Source organism: Euleptes europaea, chromosome 14, assembly GCF_029931775.1.
Source record: "Euleptes europaea isolate rEulEur1 chromosome 14, rEulEur1.hap1, whole genome shotgun sequence".
NCBI classification, from domain to species: Eukaryota; Metazoa; Chordata; class Lepidosauria; order Squamata; family Sphaerodactylidae; genus Euleptes; species Euleptes europaea.
Window position 1 is genome coordinate 5,085,085 of NC_079325.1, and position 22,619 is coordinate 5,107,703.

The 22,619-nt window shown below is 48.0% G+C and overlaps 1 protein-coding gene across 2 annotated transcripts in view; it reads right to left on the reverse strand.

The window, feature by feature from the left end:
* USP2 (ubiquitin specific peptidase 2) overlaps positions 1 to 18,651 on the reverse strand; it is a 78,638-nt gene extending 59,987 nt beyond the window's left edge. The window contains exons 1-2 of one of the 2 annotated variants that reach the window (XM_056860726.1): positions 18,615 to 18,651; positions 9,077 to 9,160 (exon numbers count right to left, since the gene is read on the reverse strand). The gene's annotated coding sequence lies outside the window, so the exon portion shown is untranslated. Of the gene's footprint in view, positions 1 to 9,076; positions 9,161 to 18,430; positions 18,535 to 18,614 lie in introns of those variants that run through there. The other variant, XM_056860725.1, reaches the window with a different exon arrangement.
* Positions 18,652 to 22,619: the final 3,968 nt, after the last annotated feature.

Genomic DNA, 22,619 nt, shown 5'->3' on the forward strand with positions numbered 1-22,619 from the left:
GGAGGAATGTGGGGTGGGGTGTCTAGCCAGGCCGAGAGAAAGGAGACAAGGAGCACCCTGAACCTATCTGTGCCAAAAAGGAATCTTTGCCACCATTCAGGGACCCTGCCTGCCCTGCTCTTGGCGTGTGTGTGCAACTTAGGGTTGCCAACTCTGGGTTGGGACATACCTGGAGATTTAGGGGGTGGAGCCTGGGGAGGGCAGGGTTTGGCGAGGGGACGAACATCAGCGGGGTGAAATGCCATGGAGTCCACCCTCCAAAGCAGGCATTTTCTCCAGGGGGATTTATCTCTGCAATCTGGAGGTCAGTTGTAATTCTGGGAGATCTCCAGGCCCCACCTGGAGCCTGGCAACCCTGGCTGAGAGAGAACCTAGGGTTGCCAACCTCCAGGTGTGGCCTGGAGGCCTCCCGGAATTACAACTGACCTCCAGATGACGCAGACCACTCCCCTAGAATAGATGGCTGACTAGACAATCCTGACTTCGATGGACCAAGGGTCTGGTTCAGTGTACGGCAGCTTCATGCGTTCACAACAGGGGGCAAGTTCGAAAAGCCTTTGGGCCGCCCAGCCCCCACCACTCAGCTCTGCTGCCCCGCACAGGCCCCGCGGGAGCTGCTTTCCCATCAATAATTCAGATCCACCGACTGACTCCGGGTGAATGCAAATAGGGGAGGAACAAGAACCAGCCCACGAGTCAGTCCTGCTTTGTGTAAGGGCAGCTCTGAAGTCTGAGAAGTGGGTCTGTCCCCCACCCCCCACATCACACACTGTCTAGCCAGCCCTGGATAGAAAAGCGGGGAGAAGACTATTCATGGCTACAGTACCAAAGGAGCATGCCTATTATGTCAGGTGCTTTGAAACATGGGCAGGATAAGGCTGGTCCAGTCGTCTTGTTCGTGGGCTTCCTGGAGGCACCTGGATGGCCACTGTGATTTCTGGATGGAATCCTGAAGGGAGTAACTTTTTGTTCTGCATTTGATAAATTGATCTTCCTTCTTTCTGACTCTGATTCGCATGTAACCTTTAGAATATCACCATTTGCTATTGCAGCCAGGAAGATTAGAGCTCTTGAAGTATATTAAGAAAAATTCTGCACAGGAATCCAAATAATGTTTTAACAGAGATTGCGTATATAATTGATTTTACCAGGGAATTGCATACTGTTGTAATTTTATCTTTTTTTGATATCATTTTAAGTTTTCTGTATTTGTGTAAGGAAGTTTTGTAATGGCCTATGGCTAAACAAATAAACAAATACAGTACAGTGGTTGGCTGCTGTGTGAACAGACTGCTGGACTTGATGAGCCTTGGTCTGATCCAGCAGGGCTTTTCTTATGTTCTTATGGAGGACGGGGCTATCCGTGGCTACTAGTAAAAATGAATACTAGTCCTGATGCATCCCTATTCTCTCCAGGATCAGAAGAGCATGCCTATTATATTAGGTGCATTGGAACACAAGCAGGATAAATGCTGCTGCAGTCATCTTGTTTGGGGGCTTCCTAGAGGCACCTGGTTGGCCACTGTGTGAACAGACGGCTGGCCTCGATGGGCCTTGGTCTGATCGAGTATGGCTTTTATTACGTTCTCATGTGGTGATGGCCGCCAACTTGGAAGGCTTTAAGAAGGGAGTGCACATGTTCATGGGGGAGAGGGCTATCCATGGCTCCTAGTCAAAATGGATACTAGTCATGATGCATACCTATTCTCTCCAGGATCAGAGGAGCAGGCCTATTATATTGGGTGCTGTGGAACACAGGCAGGACAATGTTGCTGCAGTTTTCCTGCTTGTGGGCTTCCTGGAGACACCTGGTTGGCCACTGTGTGAACAGACTGCTGGACTTGATGGACCTTGGTCTGATCCAGAAGGGCCTTTCTTATGTTCTTATGGAGGTAGCTGGCACTGGAGGTAGGTCTGCCAGCTCGGGGCTGGGAAATACCTGAAGATTTTGGGGGTGGAGCCTGAGAAGGGCAGGGTTTAGAGAGGGGAGGTACTTTTTCCTAAGGTTGATACAACATCTAAAAGGTAAAGGTAAAGGTCCCCTGTGCAAGCACCGGGTCATTCCTGACCCATGGGGTGATGTCACATCCTGACATTTCCAAGGCAGACTTTGTTTGCGGGGTGGTTTGCCAGTGCCTTCCCCAGGCGTCTTCCCTTTACCCCCAGCAAGCTGGGTACTCATTTGACCGACCTCGGAAGGGATACAACATCTGAGTAGGTTTAATTCTTGGTACGCACCTTTCTAGCAAAATTGGACGCCAAAAGCATTCATAGCATCCTTTACAAGCAGAAAGAAAGGAAGGAAGGAAGGAAGGAAGGAAGGAAGGAAGGAAGGAAGGAAGGAAGGAAGAAAGAAAGAAAGAAAGAAAGAAAGAAAGAAAGAAAGAAAGAAAGAAAGGAAGGAAGGAAGGAAGGAAGGAAGGAAGGAAGGAAGGAAGGAAGGAAGGAAGGAAGGAAGGAAGGAAGAAAGAAAGAAAGAAAGAAAGAAAGAAAGAAAGAAAGAAGGAAAGAAGGAAGGAAGGAAGGAAGGAAGGAAGGAAGGAAGGAAGGAAGGAAGGAAGGAAGGAAGAAAGAAAGAAAGAAAGAAAGAAAGAAAGAAAGAAAGAAAGAAAGAAAGAAAGAAAGAAAGAAAGAAAGAAAGGGGAACCCTACCCCAGGATCTCAGGAGTAGATCCAGGAGGAAACTCTGTCCAAACTTGGCCTACCTTGGTTCAGCTTTGACCATCAAAGAGGCAGAAGCCGGGCCTTCCACAAGGAAATGGCACAGTTTGGAAAGAAAGTTCTGTCTTGGAGCCTGATCCAATTGGCCTGGGGTGGGGTCGGTCCCACCGCAAAGCTGAAGCCCAGAAGCTCCAAGCAGTGCCGGAGGAAGTACGCAGCCCCAGGGTCTAGTGCGCGTGTGGCTCCGCAGCGCCGGGACGCCTGCCGGCCGTCTCCCTCCCACACTGCCTTCCCTTTACTTGCAAGTCAGAAGCTTGCATGGCTGAGAGTCTCCGGTTGCTAGGGAAACAGCCTCGTTTCAGAGCCCTTTCAAGATGCCCGGTGTAAACTCCGGGACTGGCTTTCCTCCCTGGCCGGCCGCCAGCTGGGCTTGGCACGCACCGGGGAAACAAGAGGCGCGGGCAGAGAAAGGGCCCTGCAATAAGTCAGTGGTTTTCAGCCTGCCTCTGGGGCACGGCGGGGTCACTCGGAAGGGTTCCCTGGTGGGGTAAATTTCCCTGGTTTTTTTTTTTTTAATGTTCATTTGTCTGGATCTTTGCCCTGCAATACACGACAGGACCAGCAGACTTTTGCAACTCTTCCAAGCAGGACAACAGTGAGGTTTCACAAGACTCACCGGCGCCCCACACAAACCGGGAGTGCGGCACGGTTCTAGGACGCTGCGTCCCCACCAATGTGCAAGAACTCCGCCATGGCTGTGGACGAGTCTCTGCAAGGAAACAGCATCTGGAAGGCCAGCGCTTAAGGCCCTGTGTTGTAAGAGCGAGGTCCCAGCCAGACTGCAAACACAAGAGACGCCGCAAAAGAAGGGCCAACTTAAAAGAGTCAAGCAATCCGGCATTTGCTTGAGACACTGTTGATTTGTGAAAACGACAAGGTGCGTGTGTTCAAGCAGGGTTGAAAGCTGTGGTTACATCATGACTGATGAAAAGATGTTTTCCACATGTTCAGGCACGCTCTTGCCACCGCTTGGGTCTGACGAGGCAGCTCGGACTCAGATGAAGCCCTTTCTCTGCAGGCTGTTTTCATCCCACCCTTCTGTCAAGGAGTCCAGAACAGGAGACGGGGCTTCCCCTCCCCATTTTATCACATAAACACAGATGAACATATGAAGCTGCCTTATACTGAATCAGACCCTCGGTCCATCAGAGTCAGAATCGTCTACTCAGACCGGCAGCAGCTTTCCAGGGTCTCAGGCGGAGGTCTTTCACATCACCTACTTGCCTGGTCCCTTTAACTGGAGATGCTGGGGATTGAACCTTCTGCATGCTAAGCAGATGCTCTACCACTGAGCCACGGCCCATCTCATCTCAACAACCCTCAGAGGTAAGTGAAGCTGAGGGAAAGAGCGACTCGCTCAAGGATACCCAACAAGCTTCACGAGAGGGGATCTGAACTTGGTCCTCCTAGATCAGGGGACCCCATCGTGATGCCCTTGGGTGCCATGGCACCCACCAACACCTTTTCTGGAGCCCACCAAGTGTTTTTAGGAAATGGATGGGACCAGGAAGGGCTTTTGCCCAGTAAGGCTTCTGATTGGCTGTGCAGATTTTTAAAAATGTTTCTTTGGCAGCAGCTGCCACTACAGCACAAGGATCTATAATGCATCACTGAAGTTAAGCTGTGGCGATTATTTTGTAGTTGGCTCTGCCTCCTGTGGAAGCCATTTTGCAGCAGCCATGTTGTGGCTGCATCCTCCATGCTGTGTCAGAATTTCAAATGTGCCCACAGGCTCAAAAGGGTTCTGCACCCCTGTCCTAGATTCCTGTCTAACACACTAGTCCACCGCGGTTGGAGTGGTGGACTCTGATTTGGAGAACCGGGTTTGAAGCCCCACTCCTCCACGTGAGCGGCGGAGGCTAATCTGGTGAACTGGATTGGTTTCCCCACTCCTACACATGAAGCCAGCTGGGTGACCTTGGGCTAGTCACAGCTCTCTTAGAGCTCTCTCAGCCCCACCTACCTCACAGGGTGTCTGTTGTGGGGAGGGGATTGTAAGCTGGTTTAATTCTTCCTTAAGTGGTAGAGAAAGTCCGCATATAAAAACCAACTCTTCTTCTTAACCACTACACCACACTGGTTGTGCCCCTCAGGGTTCCCTATCAGATTTTCCACCCTTCTTTTGTGTTGTTGTTGTTATTTTCTGACTGACACCCAAGGTAGATGGGGGGGGGGGGAAGTGAATGTCCAAGACTACATATTGATGTTTAGCTGAACCTGAGCCCAGAGAAGAGAACACCAATGTGGTATAGTGGTTAGAGCAGCCTACCTGGACTGGACAGATTCAATTTCCCGCTCCTCCATGAATCTTGCTGGGGGCCCTTGGACCTGTCATTTTTTCTCAGCCTCATCTACCTCGCGGGATTGTTGTAAGCCTAAACAGGGAACAGAGAACCACTTACGCAGCCCTGGGGTAGTTGTTGATAGGGCAGGATAAAAGCCAGTAGACAGAGAGAGGGCACGAAGCGCCAGCAGAGTCTGATTTTTATTTCTACCCTGTCTTCTTCCCAGTGGGGACCCAAAGCAGCTTACATCCTTTCTCCATTTTATCATCACAACAACCCTGTGAGGGAGATTAGGTGGACAGTGCGTGACTGGCTTAAAGCTACCCAGTGAGTTTTGAAGAAGAAGAAGAGTTGGTTTTTATAGGCCAACTTTCTCTACCACTTAAGGGAGAATCAAACCAGCTTACAGTTGCCTTCCCTTCCCCTCCCCAAAACAGACACCCTGTGAGGTAGGTGGGGCTGAGAGAGTTCAGAGAGAACTGTGACTAGCCCAAGGTCACCCAGCTGGCTTCATGTGGAGGAGCAGGGGAAACCAACCCAGTTCACCAGATTAGCCTCTGCAGCTCATGTGTAGGAGTAGGGAATCGAACCTGGTTCTCTGGATCAGAGTCTACAGCTCCAAACTACCGCTCTTAACCACTACACCACGCTATCAGAACCGGGATTTAAACCCAGGTCTCCGGGATTCTCTCTCTCTCTCTCTCTCTCTCTCTCTCTCTCTCTCTCTCTCTCTCTCTCTCTCTCTCTCTCTCTCTCTCTCTCTCTCTCTCTCTCTCTCTCTCTCTCATCCAATTCAAAGCATTGAAAAGTACAACCATGTACATCCCTACTAAAACCTGGCAGGCGTCTTAAAAACTGGAAATAGCAGCAGTGTGGAACCTCCTTCTGGATCCGAGCCACTGTGTAGGGGAAGACACTTCTCCCTCCCATGTTTTCACTGATAGAAAAATGAACCCTTCCCCAGGTTGGTTTTAATCCTGGAAGGGTGAAAACCTAAGCACCCTCTCTGAGCCCGTCTTCTTTCCCCTCCAGGGTCTGTAACAACAGGTAGTACGGTAAAAATACAATTAAGTAGTATGCAGAAGTAATAACCTTCTATTTACACCTGGAGTATCTCAGAAGAGCAGGTGAGGAACTGCTCTACATATGTCCATAAGTACTGTCAAGTCACAACCAACTCATGGTAACCCCAGCAAGGGGCTTTCATGGCAAGCAAGAAGCAGAGGTGGTCTGTCATTGCCTTCCTCTGCAGAGCCTTCCTTGGTGGTCTCCCTTCGAAGTACTGCCCCTGCTCAGCTTCTGAGATCTGATGAGATCGGGTTATACCATACTGCCTTCCCTCCCTCATACTTGTCTAGAAAAGGGGAATTTCAGAAAATGCAGCTTCTCCCACTGCCATAGTACCACCTGCCAAAATCCCCTCTTCTCCAGTAAAATGGAGAGATATGACCCTCCTATGGAGCTGGTCACCTGCATCTTATATAAAAGTCAAGGTATTTTGCCTCTCCAGCAAAATTGCACCCTTAGAGGCTCTTATCAGGTCTTATTCGCACAAAATTACGGCCTGCCAAAAAGAACGGTAAAATCCTCAGAAAGAGAAATCGAAAGCAAAGCCGTGGCATCCTGCTGGGCTGTGCCGGCCAAATCTCCCCAATTGTACTGCAAGGAAAAAGAATCAGGGCAGAGTCACACATTCGCTCGCCTCAGCAAAAACTATTTTTAAAAACAAACAAAACAGCCAAGGGAGGCATTCAATTCTCCTTGAAAATCCCAGAAACGTGCACACAAAAAACCTTGCCGCTGAAAAAGCCACCATCGAAAAGAGCCACAATACCACTAAAAACACCACAAGCCTCACAAAACCACACAACTCAATGCAGGCCCAGGTCACAATGACAGCGCCAGGCACAGAACCTCTGAGGACTGGCGCCAAGCCGCACATCACCACGATCGCCGCATGGGACAGCACGGATTGCTCCGGGACTCCCTGGGAACTTCACGCAGGCCAGTGCAGAGAGCACAGCTGGATTTTAAACGCCTTATGCTGCCTCCAGGTAGCTGACAACTCCAAAGCATTGACAACTCCCTGTAGCACACTGGTTCCCAACCGGGGGTCCGTGGACCCCCAGGGGTCCGCGAGAACTAAATTAAGGTCCGCGAAACAAAGTTATAAACCCATAATAAATTAATATTTTCAATTAAAAGTTCTCTATTATAAAAATATATATTAAAATATTATTCTAAGTTTAATGTTTAACTAACAGTTATGATTAAAGTTTATTTTCAAATTCTCTGAATTTTTATTTTGAACCTTGGGGTCCCTGCTCCAAACAAAAAAGTCCTCGTGGTCCCTGGTCAAAAAAAGGTTGGGAACCACTGCTGTAGCACCACTGACAACTCCAAAGTGCCAAAGGCTCCCATGGCCACGCTCCATCAACATGAAAAGAGAGGAGGGGTCTCCATTTGCAGAGGGGAGCCGGAGCAGCAACTTTACGGAGCAGGACTGCCGCAGGATGGATTCTCGAGCACAGACAGTTCCGCCGAAAGTCCAGCCCTGTGCTCTGAATTTCACTAATTGCTACTTACACACATCACCTTTTTAGCTTCTCGCCTTGAATTACCTCCCGCTGGGTGACTTTCGTCTTTTTTATTTTGTTCAAGAGACCTAAGAACTTTTATCCAATTTTCCCCCCTCCCTGGGGCTGTCCTCTAGCAATCAAACAGGTTCGGCCCTGGTGAAAAGGAAGGCTGGAAATACCTTTTTGGTCCCTGGGGGTCATGTCTCGCTTCCTAGCTCTGGGAGGCAGCCGCTTCTGGAGTGGAACACGGCTCTAACCGATTGTTAGAAGGAGAATGCAAATGAGTTTTGCAAGGAAAATTGGCAAGGCAGGATATAATTAAGCCCGACGGAATTTGGCTGAGGCAATAAAGCTGCCACCTCAAGGGCGTGATGCTAACTCGTCATTAGGCAAGCCATTCCCACAAAGTAGTCTCTTTCAATGCAACCTGGGATCCCAAAGGCCTTTCACAGGGTGTGCGCGTGAGCATGTGGCAGGGAATATCTGTCTCAGTTTGTGTTTGTTTTTCAAGAAGCAAAGAAACTGAAGAGCTACACATGGCTAAATCCAAGGGGGATGTAACACTGTCCCCCAGATCCCACAAGGGCCGAAGTCAAGGACTTTGATAGATTTGGTCTATCAAAGTCAGTATTGTCTACTCAGACTTTTCAGGGTCTCAGGCAGACGTCTTTCACATCAACTAATACCGGGTCCTTACATATGAACACATAAGAAGCTGCCTTCTACTGTTCTACTGAATCAGACTCTTTGTCCATCAAAGTCAGTATTGTCTACTCTGACTGGCAGCGGCTCTCCAGGATGTCAGGCGGAGGTCTTTCACATCACCTACTTGCCTAGTCCCTTTAACTCACTGGTTCCCAACCAGGGGTCCGTGGCCCCCCAGGGGTCCGCAAGAACTAAATTAAGGTCCGCGAAACAAAGTTATAAACCCATAATAAATTAATATTTTCAATTAAAAGTTCTCTATTATAAAAATATATATTCAAATATTATTCTAAATTTAATGTTTAACTAACAGTTATGATTAAAGTTTATTTTCGAATTCTCCGAATTTTTATTTTGAACCTTGGGGTCCCTGCACCGAACAAAAAAGTCCTAGTGGTCCCTGGTCAAAAAAAGGTTGGGAACCACTGCTTTAACTGGAGATGCCAGAGATTGAACCCGGGACCTTCTGCATGCCAAACAGATGCTCTACCACTGAGACACTTGGTCTATCAAAGTCAATATTGTCTACTCAGACTGGCAGCGGCTCTCCAGGGTCTCAGGCAGAGGTCTTTCACATCACCTAGCTCCTGGTGCTTTTAATTAGAGATGCCGGGGATTGAACCTGGGACCTTCTGCATGCCAAGCAGACGCTCTGCCACTGAGCCAGCACCCCTCCCCAAGCCGATGCTTGAGCATTGAGCCTCATTTCTTCCACCCATGCTGGTGCCCCTTACAGATCCCTTGGGGAAACCCAAGCCCCTCTCCCTGCCCCTGCCGGAAGCTCACCGTCTGCGATTGCCACTTCTACAAGACTTTTGTTCCTTGAGGTGTTAGGAGCCACTTCGCATCATACCATTCTGACTGCTGGGGCTGCAGCGGAGAGAAAGGGAGAGAATGGCAGGTGAGCAACACGTGGCCTGCGGGGATTCAGGCGCAAGCAGGTGAGGGCTGTCCCGAGTTCAAAAAAACACCCGAGGGGCCTCCCTCGTGATACTTCCTGACCTCGGCGTGGCTTCTCTCCAGAGCGTCACAAGGATAATGATGCCGGCTGCATTTCTGCAACGCTGCCTCATCTAATAGCTCCAAAGGGCTGGGGAGGTGCTGAGATTCACGCTGACTTGGCCAGGCATGCGCTCCTTGCTCCTAGGGCTTGGGCTGGGACACTGAGGCACGCCTAAGGGGAGTGCCTGATCTGAACATGGGCAGGTGATCAGCCTGAGACAGCAAACCCCAACAACCAACCTTCTTTATTGTTTCAGACGTTTAATTTATTCTTGAGAAATCACACATGAACGTGGAGAGGGATTTCACCTAGAATCTATGGTACAGCTAACTCCAGACTGGGAAATTCTTGGAGATTTGGAGGCCGAGCTTGGGGGGGGGGGGGGTTTGAAATGTGAGGAAGAGAAGAAGATCAGCAGGTATGTAATGCCATAGAGTCCACCCTCTAAAGCTGCTGTTTCCTCCGGGGACCTGATCTCTGTAGTCTGGAGATCAGGTGTAATTCTGGTCGATCTCCAGGCCCCGCCTAGAGATTGGCAACATAACAACAACAACAGTCAGTTAAGATCAGTACAGCTGCCCCACGAGCACCAAGGACAGATCATTATCTATTGTTTCATTTCAACTTCAGAATCCCCCCCCCCAAGTGTCACCTGGTGCCACCACCAGCCAAAATCCTTTTCATTCTCTCAAGCCGTCTGCTGCTGTTCTGATTATGGGGAGAGTTTGGGGGGGTTTTTTGGCTCACATCCTGCCTTTTATTTATTTAGAAGAAGAAGAGCTGGTTTTTATATGCAGACTTTCTCTACCACTTAAGGAAAAATCAAACCGGTTTACAATCTCCTTCCCTTCCCCTCCCCACAACAGACACCCTGTGAGGTACGTGGGGCTGAGAGAGCTGCGACTAGCCCAAGGTCACCCAGCTAGCTTCATGTGGAGGAGTGGGGAAACCAACCTGGTTCTCCAGATCAGAGTCCACCACTCTTACCCACTACACCACGTTGGCTCTCAATCATTTAATCATTTACTACATGTATAACTCACGTTTCTCGCTAATGGGGACTGAGAGAGCTGTGTCTAGCCCAAGGTCACCCAGCTGGCTTCATATGGAGGAGTGGGGAAACCAACCCTGTTCACCAGATTATCCTCCGCCGTTCATGTGGAGGAGTGGGGAATCAAACCTGGTTCTCCTGATTAGAGCCCACCGCTCCAAACCACCGCTCCTAACCACTATATCACACTTCCACTGCTCCAAACCACCCTCCTAACCACTACATCACACTGGCGATGCACTGGGAAACAAAATAATAATAATTGTGTAGCTTGCTTTATTGCTTTGGTTTGGAACAGACCCCGCAATATCTCCGAGGTGTGCTTGTATACACAGCAGTATAGCCCACAGTCCCCCATCCTTTATCCAGGTCAGTTTGTGAACCGTTTTGTTCAGTGCCACTCCTATTACCTGCGTAGAAAAGCTGTCTTGTAGATATTATTTTCTCCAGGGGAACTCACTGCTGTAGTCAGAAGACCAGTTGTAATTCTGGGAAAACTCAAGTCCACCCCCCACCCCCGCCAAGGTTGGCAATCCTAGTTAACGCACCAGCTCAACTCTTTCTGCTTTGCTCTCTCCTGATCGTTTTTCAGATGGGGGGGGGCTTTGTCTGTTGCAAAAGCAACCCCCCACCCTCCACGTACCTGTTCTGCAACATGCTGTGCTCAGTAACATCCCAAGAAGACCGATCGCCTTCCCTGACAGAGCCCAGAGCCTATTTTCAAACAAGGCTTGCAGCAAATCTGCCTCTCCTTGGTGATGTACACAAAAACATGCAACACGCTCTTCTCTCCCCCACCCCTGGCTTGCTAAGGTCATCAGAATGCAGGAAAACAGGGCCAAATTCAGAACAACAGCTCCTGATGATGGGCTGGATGAATGCTGGCCGAGGTTTAGAGTGGCCAACTCTGAGCTGGGAAATTCCTGGAGATATGGGGACTGTGGCGATTGGGGAGGGGAGGTAGTTCAGCAAGGATGCAGAGAGTCTACCCAATGAAGCTGCAGGGAAATGGAGCTTTGTACCACGGAGATCAGCTGGAATTCTAGGAGGGGCCGTGGCACAGCATCCGCTTGGCATGCAGAAGTTCCCAGGTTCAATCCCCGGCATCTCCAGTTAAAGGGACTAGGCAAGCAGGTGATGTGATAGCCCCCTGCCTGAGACCCTGGAGAGCCACTGCCAGTCTGAGCAGACAATCCTGACTTCGATGGACCAAGGGTCTGATTCAGTATAAGGCAACTTCATGTCTTCATGCGTTCATGTGTTCACTCAAGGCCCCGCCTGGAGGCTGGCCACCCTACCTGCTACACCCACCCCTGACACGCTAAGCACAACAGAAGGTCCCCTAGGACAGTTCACAGGACTAATTTTGGAGGGTCTTACACATGGAAATTGCTAAGGAAGGAAAGGCTTAATTGCATCTGAATGTTAATCCTATTCTTCGCTATGTTTTTTTACAAAGACCACCAGCAGACGAAGCAGCCTCAACAATTTTGGACCAGGGACTGTAAAGGAATGTCTTCTTACATAAGAATCTGCCTGCCAGTGGGGAACCGCTACTGAGGCCTCACTGTGGGTGCCCTCACCTGCGGAGGAAAGGTGGCCCGGCATCAGAGACAGGGCCTTTTTGGTTGTGGTACCTCAGTCCGGGAACTCCTCCCTCTGGCACTTTGCTTGTTGAAGTTTAATCGCCAAGAAACAAAACCAACTGTTTTGTTTGGGCCCTCTGGGGCCCACGAAGGAGGAGAGCTTGTTCTGTTCCATCTAAATTGCCTTTTAACACCTGCTTTGAAACTAGTCTCTTATTTTTACACTTGGCCTTTGGGCTCTTACCGATTTTTTTATTTTATTTTTTTGTATTCAGCTTCAATGCCTGATTGTCAGGAAGCTGTCTCAATGCAAAGCATACTGTGTAGAAATGCTTTTTGGAAAGAAGAAATCAATCAAATCTATTGTATCTATCGAAGGTATTTGTTAACTACTACTTCCTTTCTCTACTTTTCGGCTTGCAAGACAAAAACAAAAGACATGGTGACATGTATTTTAACCAATATAAATCGAGAAGCTAGAAAAAGAAGAATAAAATAGTTCTGCAAGTGGTAGTAAAACAACAACAACAACAGAAAAAGAATTCAGCAGCAATCTAGAAAGGCACCAATAAGAAGAAATTCAGCAGCTATTTGAGCGTGGGTGAAAAACAAAATTTGATGAGCGCTTGCAAAGAGCCCGTTCCTGATTTGCCTGGGAAGAATAGGATTTGTTCCAAGGAAGATTTGTGTGTGTGTGTTAAGTGCCGTCAAGTCGCTTCCGACTCATGGCGACCCTATGAATCAATGTCCTCCAAAACATCCTATCTTTAACAGCCTTTTTCAGGTCTCGCAAATTGAGGGCCGTGGCTTCCTTTATAGAGTCAATCCACCTCTTGTTGGGTCTTCCTCTTTTCCTGCTGCCCTCAACTTTTCCTACCATGGTTTCCAGTGACTCTTGTCTTTTCATAATGTGACCAAAGTACAACAGCCTCAGTTTAGTCATTTTAGCTTCTAGGGTCAGTTCAGGCTTGATTTCATCTATAACCCTGTTTGGGGGGTGGGGTTGTTGGTCCAAGGTATCTGTAACGCTCTCCTCCAACACCGCATTTCAAAGGCATCTACTTTTTTCCTATCAGCTTTCTTCATTGTCCAGCTTTCACACCTGTACATAGTGATGGGGAATACTATATCGGAAATACAATGGCATGAATTAACTTGATCTTGGTTGTCAGTGACACATCCTTACACTTAAGAATCTTTACACAGTGAATTCTCTTTCCTCTCCTCTTTTGTGCCAGGAGTGACGAACACAGGCAGAAGAGTCAGAAAATAAAAACCAAGAGCCAGTAACTAGCTTGCTTCATTTAAATCCCACTTTTCTCCATCACGTGGACCCAAAGAGACTGACAATATTCTCTCCATCTTCATTTTATCCTCACAACAACCCTGTTAGGCTGAGAGAGTGACTGGCAAGCTTCCATGGCTCAGCAGGGATTCAAACCTGGATCTCCCAGATCCTAGTCCGACACACTAATCACTACTGATTTGAAAGGTTGATTTGGTGCCCGGTTCAAATCCAGCAGCTGGCTAGAAGGCCAGGCAAACACATGAAGTGTGTTTTAACGCTCGTGGTCGCTGTGACAGAGTCTGCTTTTGGCCTTAGTTCAACTGTGAGCGTGGAGGGAACGCATGCCACAAACACACCACAGTCCATGGCAACGGTCCCCTGTAATTAACTGTCCCGGGGCTGAGGGTCAACAGCCAAAGAGGCCAGGACCGCAGAGGCAAAAGCTCTGCAAAAAAAGAAAATCCACCAAGATGTTTTCAGTCCCCTGTAAAGAAGTGCTTTGAAAATAAAATTTTGCCCTGGAAAAAGGCCTGCAGGCTTGAGAAAGGCTGTTAACGATAGGACTTTTTGGAGGTCACTATGTGCCAGTAAGAAAATGAAAGATAGGTAGATAGAAAGATAGAAATATAGAGCTGGAAGGGACCTCAAAAGTCATTTAGTCCAACCCCTTGAATAATGCAGGAAATCCACAACTACCTCCCCTCACCCACCACCCCCAGTGACCCCTGCTCAATGCCCAGAGGAAGGCAAAAAACCTCCAGGATACTTTCCATTTTCTGCTTCAAGCAACCCCCCCAATAGCAGTGGCCTGAAATGTAAGTCACAAGTGTAGCTAGGATTGCCAACTTCCAGGTACTAGCTGGAGATCTCCTGCTATTACAACTGATCTCCAGCCGATAGAGATCAGTTCACCTGGAGAAAATAGCAGCTTTGGCAATTGGACTCTATGGCAATAAAGTCCCTCTCTTCCCCAAACCTCGCCCTCCTCAGGCTCCACCCCAAGACCCTCCCATCTGTGGCGAACAGAGACCCTAAGTGTAGCAGAGGCTGGGGGGAGGATGGGGGACAAAGATTTCTCTATTTACAAAGTTCACATTTTTTAGGTGGCTTTCCAAGGGGATTAAGCCAATTCATGGAGGATAAATGGCTATTAGCCATGAAGAATAAAACGGAACCTTCATGTTCAGAGGCAGTATACCTCTAAAAGTCAGTCATGAGGGGGAAAACTGCCTAGGGCCTCCATGACCTGCTTGTGGCCTTCCAGGTTTGGGAAGGCGAGGGTTGCCAATCTCCAGCCTGGACCTGGAGATCCCCCAGAATTTAAAACTGACCTCCAGACTGAAGATCTCGCCTGTTGATATTCCACATTATATTCCCCTCCACCAACTCTTGAGCCAATAACACCCCCCTTACCAAGAAAAGGTGATCCATTTGCCAAGAGCAATGACCAGAGCTTTACTGTACTTGGGACAGGCTTGTAAGATCAGTAAGGTTGCCAACCTCCAGGTGGGGCCTGGCGATCTCCTGGAATTACAACTTATCTCTACACTACAGGGATCAGTTCCTCTGGAGAAAATGGCTGCTTTGGAGGGTGTGCTCTGTGGCATTATACCCCGCTAAGGTCCCTCCCCTCCCCAAACCCTGTTCTCCCCAGGCTCCACCCCCAAATCGCCAGGAATTTCCCCACCCCAAAGCTGGCAACCTGGGGGGCGGGGAGAGATTGAGGGAGACGGGATTCGGCTGTGGGTGTGATCCAGCAGGGTTCTTCTGATGCTTCCAAGTGCCGGTTGTCAAACTTTGGTGCTGAGAACCTTGGGGTCTTTGGAAGCTTAAGGGTGGCTCTCCAAAGGAGCCAGAAATGGAAGACAGGACATCTAGTCCAGCAGTCCTCTAGTACAGCAGACAGCTGACAACACCCTCATTAAGGCCATTTATCCCTGGGAGGTTTTGCCTTGGATTTGCTGCTCTCTAGACGCACATTTTCCCCATCCAAATTCTCAAAACTCCGCATGGGGGTTTACTGTTGAGTTTTGAGAATTTGGATGGGGAAAATTTGGATGGGGAAAAGCTTTTCTCCTCCTCTCATAATACCAGAACACGGGGTCACCTGCTGAAGCTGGAGGGTGAGAGATTCAAAACCGATAAAAAGAAATATTTCTTCATACAATGAAGTTAAATTGTGGAACTTCCTGCCCCAGGATGTGGCGATGGCTGCCAACTTGGAAGGCTTTAAGCGGAGAGTGGACATGTCCATGGAGGAGAGGGATATCCACAGCATCTAGTCAAATTGGATACTAGTCATGATGCATACCTATTCTCTCCAGGATCAGGCCTATTATATTAGGTGCTGTGGAACACAGGCAGGATAATGCTGCTGCAGTTGTCTTGTTTGGGGGCTTCCTAGAGGCACCTGGTTGGGCACTGTGTGAACAGACTGCTGGACTTGATGGGCCTTGATCTGATCCAGCATGGCTTTTCTTATGTTAAAATGTGCATCTAGAGAGCGGCAAATCCAAGGCAAATCCTCCTATGCATAAATGGCCTAGGCTAGAATTCAAAGAACATTTGGGAGGATGCCATGATAGTCAAGGCAGGAGAGGACCATTTGGGGCACAGATCCATCTTGTGAACAAAGGGATCCAAATTCTGTCTGGTACAGAAAGCAGTGTCCCCAGCTAGAGGCCAAGTGTGAATTGATGGAAAACTGGTCTGATCCAGCAGGGCTCTTCTTACGTTCTTATGCCATCACTCTTAGAGGGGAAGAGGCATTCTGCACATTATCAGAAGCACCCTCGTCTCTGTTATCATATCACAAACCCCAGGATTAGGCTGAACACATTTTTTTAAGTCCCTAAGCCCCAAGGGAGGGGTTTAGGAAGGTGAGGGAAAGAATGGGCTTGAAATCCAGTAAAGGAAGATAAGTTTGGATAGAAAGAGCTTGCATTTGCCACATTTGAGATGAAGGGAGATGCTGAGAGATGAAAAATCTTGATGTGTGGGTGCTGTGGGGCTGGGATTGTGCCTTCCAGGGTATATCTCCTAGTCCTCACCATCACATCCCATTCATGGTGGCTGCACAACACCATAACCTTTTGTTTTTATCCTGCCCTTTCTCCGGGCGGTTTAGGGGGTTCATTTTGCCTGGGCTGGCATTTTCGTTTTGCCCTGACCAGTGGCACGACTCTGGCTCTGGTGGGCAGCAGGTCAGGACAGACCAAAGAAACATAACATGCAGAACTCCCTTCCACATGATATAATGGTGGCTGCTACATAGCTTAAAAAAGAGACCAGCTACGCTCATAGAGGAGAGAGCCTCAGACATCTGTTAGCCACCATGGCTAATTGAAACCTCAAAGTTCAGAGGCAGTGATGTTGGAATCAGGGGATACTTTCATGGCCTCAGGCTTCTCACAGCATTTAGTCAGCCACTCTGAAATACAGGCTGCTGGACTTGATGAACCTTCAGTCTCATCCAGCAAGTTTTGCTTACGTATGGAGAGGAGACGACTGAGAGGGGATATGATAACCATCTTTTAGTACGTGAAGGGCTGTCATAGAGAAGATGGTGCAGAGTTGTTTTCTGCTGCCCCAGAAGGTTGGACCAGAACCAACAGGTTGACATTAAATCAAAAGAGTTTCCAGCTAATCATTAAAAAGAACTTTCTGATAGTTAGAGCGGTTCCTCAGTGGAATAGGCTTCGTCGGGAGGTGGTGGGCTGTACATCTTTAGAGGTTTTTAAGCAGAGGCTAGATAGCTATCTGACAGCAGTGCTGATTCTGTGAACTTAGGCAGATCATGAGAGGGAGGGCAGGAAGGTTTGCATCAGTGCTTGGCTCTCGTGGCCCCTTCTTGCATGCCCAGGGTAATGCTGATCACCACGTGGGGGTCAGGAAGTCATTTCCCTTCAGGCCAGATTGGCCAGGGATCCTGGAGGGGTTTTTGTTGCCATCTTCTGGGCATGGAGTAGGGGTCACTGGGTGTGTGGAGGGGAGGTAGTTGTGAATTTCTTGCATTGTGCAGGGGAGTTGGACTAGATGACTCTAGTGGTCCCTTCCAACTCTATGATTCTATGTCTTCCACATCCCTCCCTTTCCTATATGTTTGATAGTCTGCAGGGCAGACTCCTTCAGCTGGCTGGTCTCCCACAATCCACGCAACCCTCAGATTTCTGCCCAGCGGTCAGAGTGCCCAACTAGAACCGGAGAGACCTGGCCCCACTTAGCCATGAAGCGACTGAGTGGCCTTGGGGCCCTCACCCTCTGTAAGCCTGCCCTTCCTTGCAAGGTTGTTGTATGCTGCCAGAATAAAAATGTACAGGCTTTTGCCTCCTCCTCGGTGTAGGCCGAAGCCCTCGGATTCTTTCCTCGCCTTGGGCACCTCAGAACCGCTTCAGGCTGGAACAGCCAATTTCATTGCATCACTTTCCAGCTCAGTATTTAACAGTGGCTGCAATAGCAATTTTTTTTTTTAATGGGGTAGGGAGGGAGATATTGACAAGGGCAGATAAATAGCAGAATAAAAGATTCAGTGACCAACAGGACAGAGGGAGAATTGAATATGTGACCTCTTGGAACATTGTGCATTTAAATCACTGGTTCCCAACCAGGGGTCCGTGGACCCCCAGGGGTCCGCGAGAACTAAATTAAGGTCCGCGAAACAAAGTTATAAACCCATAATAAATTAATATTTTCAACTAAAAGTTCTCTATTATAAAATATATATATTCAAATATAATTCTAAGTTTAATGTTTAACTGTTATGATTAAAGTTTATTTTCAAATTCTCTGAATTTTTATTTTGGACCTTGGGGTCCCTGCAGTGAACAAAAAAGTCCTAGTGGTCCCTGGTCAAAAAAAAGGTTGGGAACCACTGATTTAAATACTGATTCAAGGCTGCCTTTACCCAGCAAGCACATTCTGCGACGACCCGACTTTCTCCTACTTTGGCATTTGCAGACTCCTACAAAGTTGGTCCAACAGATTGGTTTTTTTAACCCAGCTCTTCACAACGTTTTGCTAAGTGATGCCCTAGAATCTAAAAGTCATTGCTAGCATCGTTTCGGGGCCAAATACAGGGCCACAAGAATCTTTCCCCCTCCCCACAAAGTTTCTCAAGCCAAGACAAAAATAAATAAATCCCTTTTTAGTTACACAGAATCCTCCAGGGCCTCAAGAAGCAGCCCCATATATCTCAGTGGGGTTTCGTACGCACCTGCGCATGGAACGACAGGCCCGGAGCGGAGTGGATTGGCATAGGGGAGGTGATCCGGTTGCGCGGCACGGCTCAGTTCGGTGTCAGTGAGGTGCTTTTTCTAAAATGGGGAGGGTGGAGAGAAGAAAAAGAGAGAGGAAAAGAAAAAAGAAAAACTAATTATAAAGAACGAGGAGGCACTAACCTAGTTGCAAGTCCAAAGGGAGCGACTTCCCCAGCCCGGAATGGACCCGGAGGCTGGAAACAGCCGACAAACGGATAGCAGTGCAATCCACGGCAGAAATTCACAGCTCAGGTTACCAACTCGATAAATATAGCGTCTTATCTGACCTCACAGGATGGCTAGAGAACTCTCACATTCCAGCAACCGGGGAGACTTAAAGGGGCAGCACATATGTGGGGCCCAGGCAGAGAGTAGGGGGCTCAGCTCCGAACAAGAAGGGCCCCCCGGCCGGGACTCCGAATTGGGGAGGCTCCGGGGCAAGAGGGGGCAGAGGGGGTGATCTGAATGGAGCCGTGGCGAAAAGAAGAGGAACGGCCGAAAAACAATCCCGCGGGGGTCGGAGCTTATCTTTCCATAAGGACTAGAAACCTGTCCTTTTAAAAATTAAAAGTGAAATCCAAAGCTCAACGTGCCATCCTGTATCGATATTTTGATCCGTTCTTGCCTCTTGAAAAATTAATGTTAAACGCTGCACGCAAGCAGCAGGTAAGAGAAATGCAAGATTCTTTTCTTTTTTCTTTTAAAGTACGTCTGATCCCGACAAGGTATTTTAAAATTAACCATTATCATACCAGACACAATGGCTGTGAAGGGAGAACGAGGAAAGCAAACACGCATACAGCCTTAGGCACTGATTCTATCTCTCCGCCTCAGTTTGTCATCTGTAAAATGGGATCATTAGCCACCTGATAGCACTATTATTGAGGAACAAGGAAAGTGTGTCATCTGCCTTGAACTTTAAAGGCCAACATCTATGACACGAAAATAAACTCTGTTTACTTATCCGATCCTTCCTCCAAGAAGCTCATGGCACCATATGTGGTTTTCCCATACCTATTTTATCCTCACAACAACCCAGTGAGGGTAGATTGGGATATGAGAAGAAGACTGGCCCAAGGTCACCCAGCACACTTCATAAAAGAGGGGGGATTTGAACTCAGGTCTCCCAGGTTTTAGTTTAATACTCTCGCCATTCTATCACACGGGCTGGGATTCAGCCAAACATTTCCACGGGCAGAGAGAGTGTGCCCACAGAGTATGATAGCCCTATTTCCCCCATGTGACTGTGCCCCCCCCCCCCAAATGATCCCTTTCTCCAGGAACAACATTTGAGGGGCATTTGGAGCTGAAGCGGGACTCAGGAAGGGGGAGGCGAGAAAGTCACACCACTCTGGTAGTGCGCCAACCTCCAGGTGGAGCCTGGCATTCTCTTAAAATTGCTCTCCAGACAACAGAGATCAGCTCCTCTGGAGGAAGTGGCAGCTTTTGAGGGCAGACTCGATGGTATACTATAGAGTCTAGGAACAACAGAATTCCTAGAATCATATCACATCCCCACAGAGCTGTGTCCCCTCCCCAAACTTCACCCTAACTGCTCCAAATCTTCAGGAATTTCCCTAGCTAGGTTTAGCAACCCTAATCTACAGGAGCAGAAATCTTTCTGCCCATGGAAACACCGGTGGATCCAACCCACAGACTCTTTTTCTGTTCTACCTCTTTTCAACTGTGGAAGGAATTAGAGATTTGGAAAAGAACACTCCTGAAGGGAGCCCTCTTAAATCCCTCTGGAACTTCTCTAGATGGGTTTCAGGGTGGAAGTTTCTTCCTGGAACGCCCTGAGTTGGGAGAACACCCAAGACGAATGCATACACAGCAGGAATCTCTGGGGTGTCGGGCCGCAGGGCCAATCACTGCCCTAGGCATATATTCGGCTGTGACTCAGCCAGCAGTAAAGGGCGGGATCAAGGAAAATTTTGACATCACCCCTGGTGCAAGCACAACCTCCCTCCTGCCTTGCTTCTCATCACCCACGCAGACACCTCGCTTCAATGCTGATGGAGAACAGGGCTCAGAAAAGTCAGAGAAAAGATGACGGGGACATGTGTGTCCGTAGGGGGAAGAAAGCAAGAACCTCTCCTCTCATAAGAGCATAAGATAAGCCCTACTGGATCAGACCAAGGCCCATTGAGTCCAGCCATCTGTTCACACAGTGACCAACCAGGGGCCTCTAGGAAGCCCACAAACCTATTATATTAGGTGCTGTGGAACACAGTCAGGACTGCACAATTGTCCTGCCTGTGTTCCACAGCACCCAATATAATGGGCACGCTCCTCTGATCCTGGAGAGAATAGGGATGCATCATGACTAGTATCCATCTTGACTAGTAGCCATGAATACCCCTCTTCTCCTCATACTCTCTCCCAAGCACTCGGCACTATTTCCAATGCTGCAATGGTAAACATGTCCCTGAAATAACAAGCACCATCCCATTTAGGATGGATTTATGCTAAACCAAAAACTGCCCATGGATTCAAACCCAAACACCCAGGAGGCAATTCATGCAACCCACAGCTTGTATGTGGAGTTTGGGTGGGCTTCGCAGCAGCTACCATTAAAACAGTCCTTTATTTTCTTCCCCTGGCCAGGATGACCCACAGCCTGGCTTTGCAGCAGCCAGAAGTTCAGCCAGAACAGCTTTCCTGGGTATCAAGAATGCAGCAATGGGGGAAGTTTCACCTGCTGAATTTCTCCCCGCTGCCCAGCCCTGAAAGGCACAGGAGATTACAAGGGGAAAAAAATAACCCTCTCAGTGGAACTCTTGGGCAATCGTGGCAGAGATGTCTGTCTTGCATAGCCAAGAAGGAGGATTCGTGTCCCAAGAGGATCAACCCGATTCTTCTTTTATTCACAAGAGCAACTAGTTGGAAAGTCAAGGGAATCACCAGCTCCGAGGGTAGAAATTCTTGCTCCCCTCCCTTGGGGTTGCCTGCAGATCTCCAGAATTACAATTACAGATTGCGTATCCCTTATCCGGACTGCTTGGGACCAGAAGTGGTCCGTATTTCGGATCTTTCCATATTTTGGAATATTTGCATATACATAATGAGATATCTTGGGGATGGGACCCAAGTCTAAACACGAATTTCCCCTGGAGATCAGTTGTAATAGCAGGAGGTCTCCAGCTAGTACCTGGAGGTTTGGAAATCAGCACAGTCAAGGTACAAAATTACAAAATTATTATTCGTGATTAGGACAAATTACCACAAGTGCTATACAACATTTACTTATCCTGCTACTATAATACATAAAATTCACTTAATGTCAACCATTCAGGTGTCCAATTATTCTTTGTGTTATGGATGCAAATATGCTATTTTTCTTTATATTATGGTTGAAAAAGTCCAATTCAAGTAGGATATCCAATGACTGGTATAATCCCAAAAGAATGAGCTGGGGGACGACCCGTTTCAAGATGTTTTCTTCAGCCCCATGTTCAATCAAATCCAATTGTAAAATCTAAAACCTGGTAATTTGTTATTGATCCAGTTCCATTTCAAGTCAGGGTCATAGTTCCTCAAGGATACACTGAATTGTATCCCTTGAGGAACTATGTACCTGACTTGAAATGGAACTGGATCAATGACAAATTACCAGGTTTTGGATTTTACAATTGGATTTGATTGAACATGGGGCTGAAGAAAACATCTTGAAATGGGCCGTCCCCCAGCTCATTCTTTTGGGATTATACCAGTCATTGGATATCCTACTTGAATTGGACTTTTTCAACCATAATATAAAATAGCATATTTGCATCCATAACACAAAGAATAATTGTACACCTGAATGGTTGACATTAAGTGAATTTTATGTATTATAGTAGCAGGATAAGTAACTGTTGTATAGCACTTGCGGTAATTTGTCCTCATCACGAGTAATAATTTTGTACCTTGACTGTGCTGCTTTCCAAACCTATTTAGGTACAAGCATAGTGATGCCTTTATTTGTTTAACTTGTTAGTACCTGGAGGTCATGAGACGACAAGAGTCACTGGAAAAGACAGTCATGCTAGGAAAAGTTGAGGGCAGCAGGAAAAGAGGAAGACCCAACAAGAGATGGATGGACTCAATAAAGGAAGCCACGGCCTTCAATTTGCAGGATCTGAGCAGGGCTGTCAAAGATAGGAC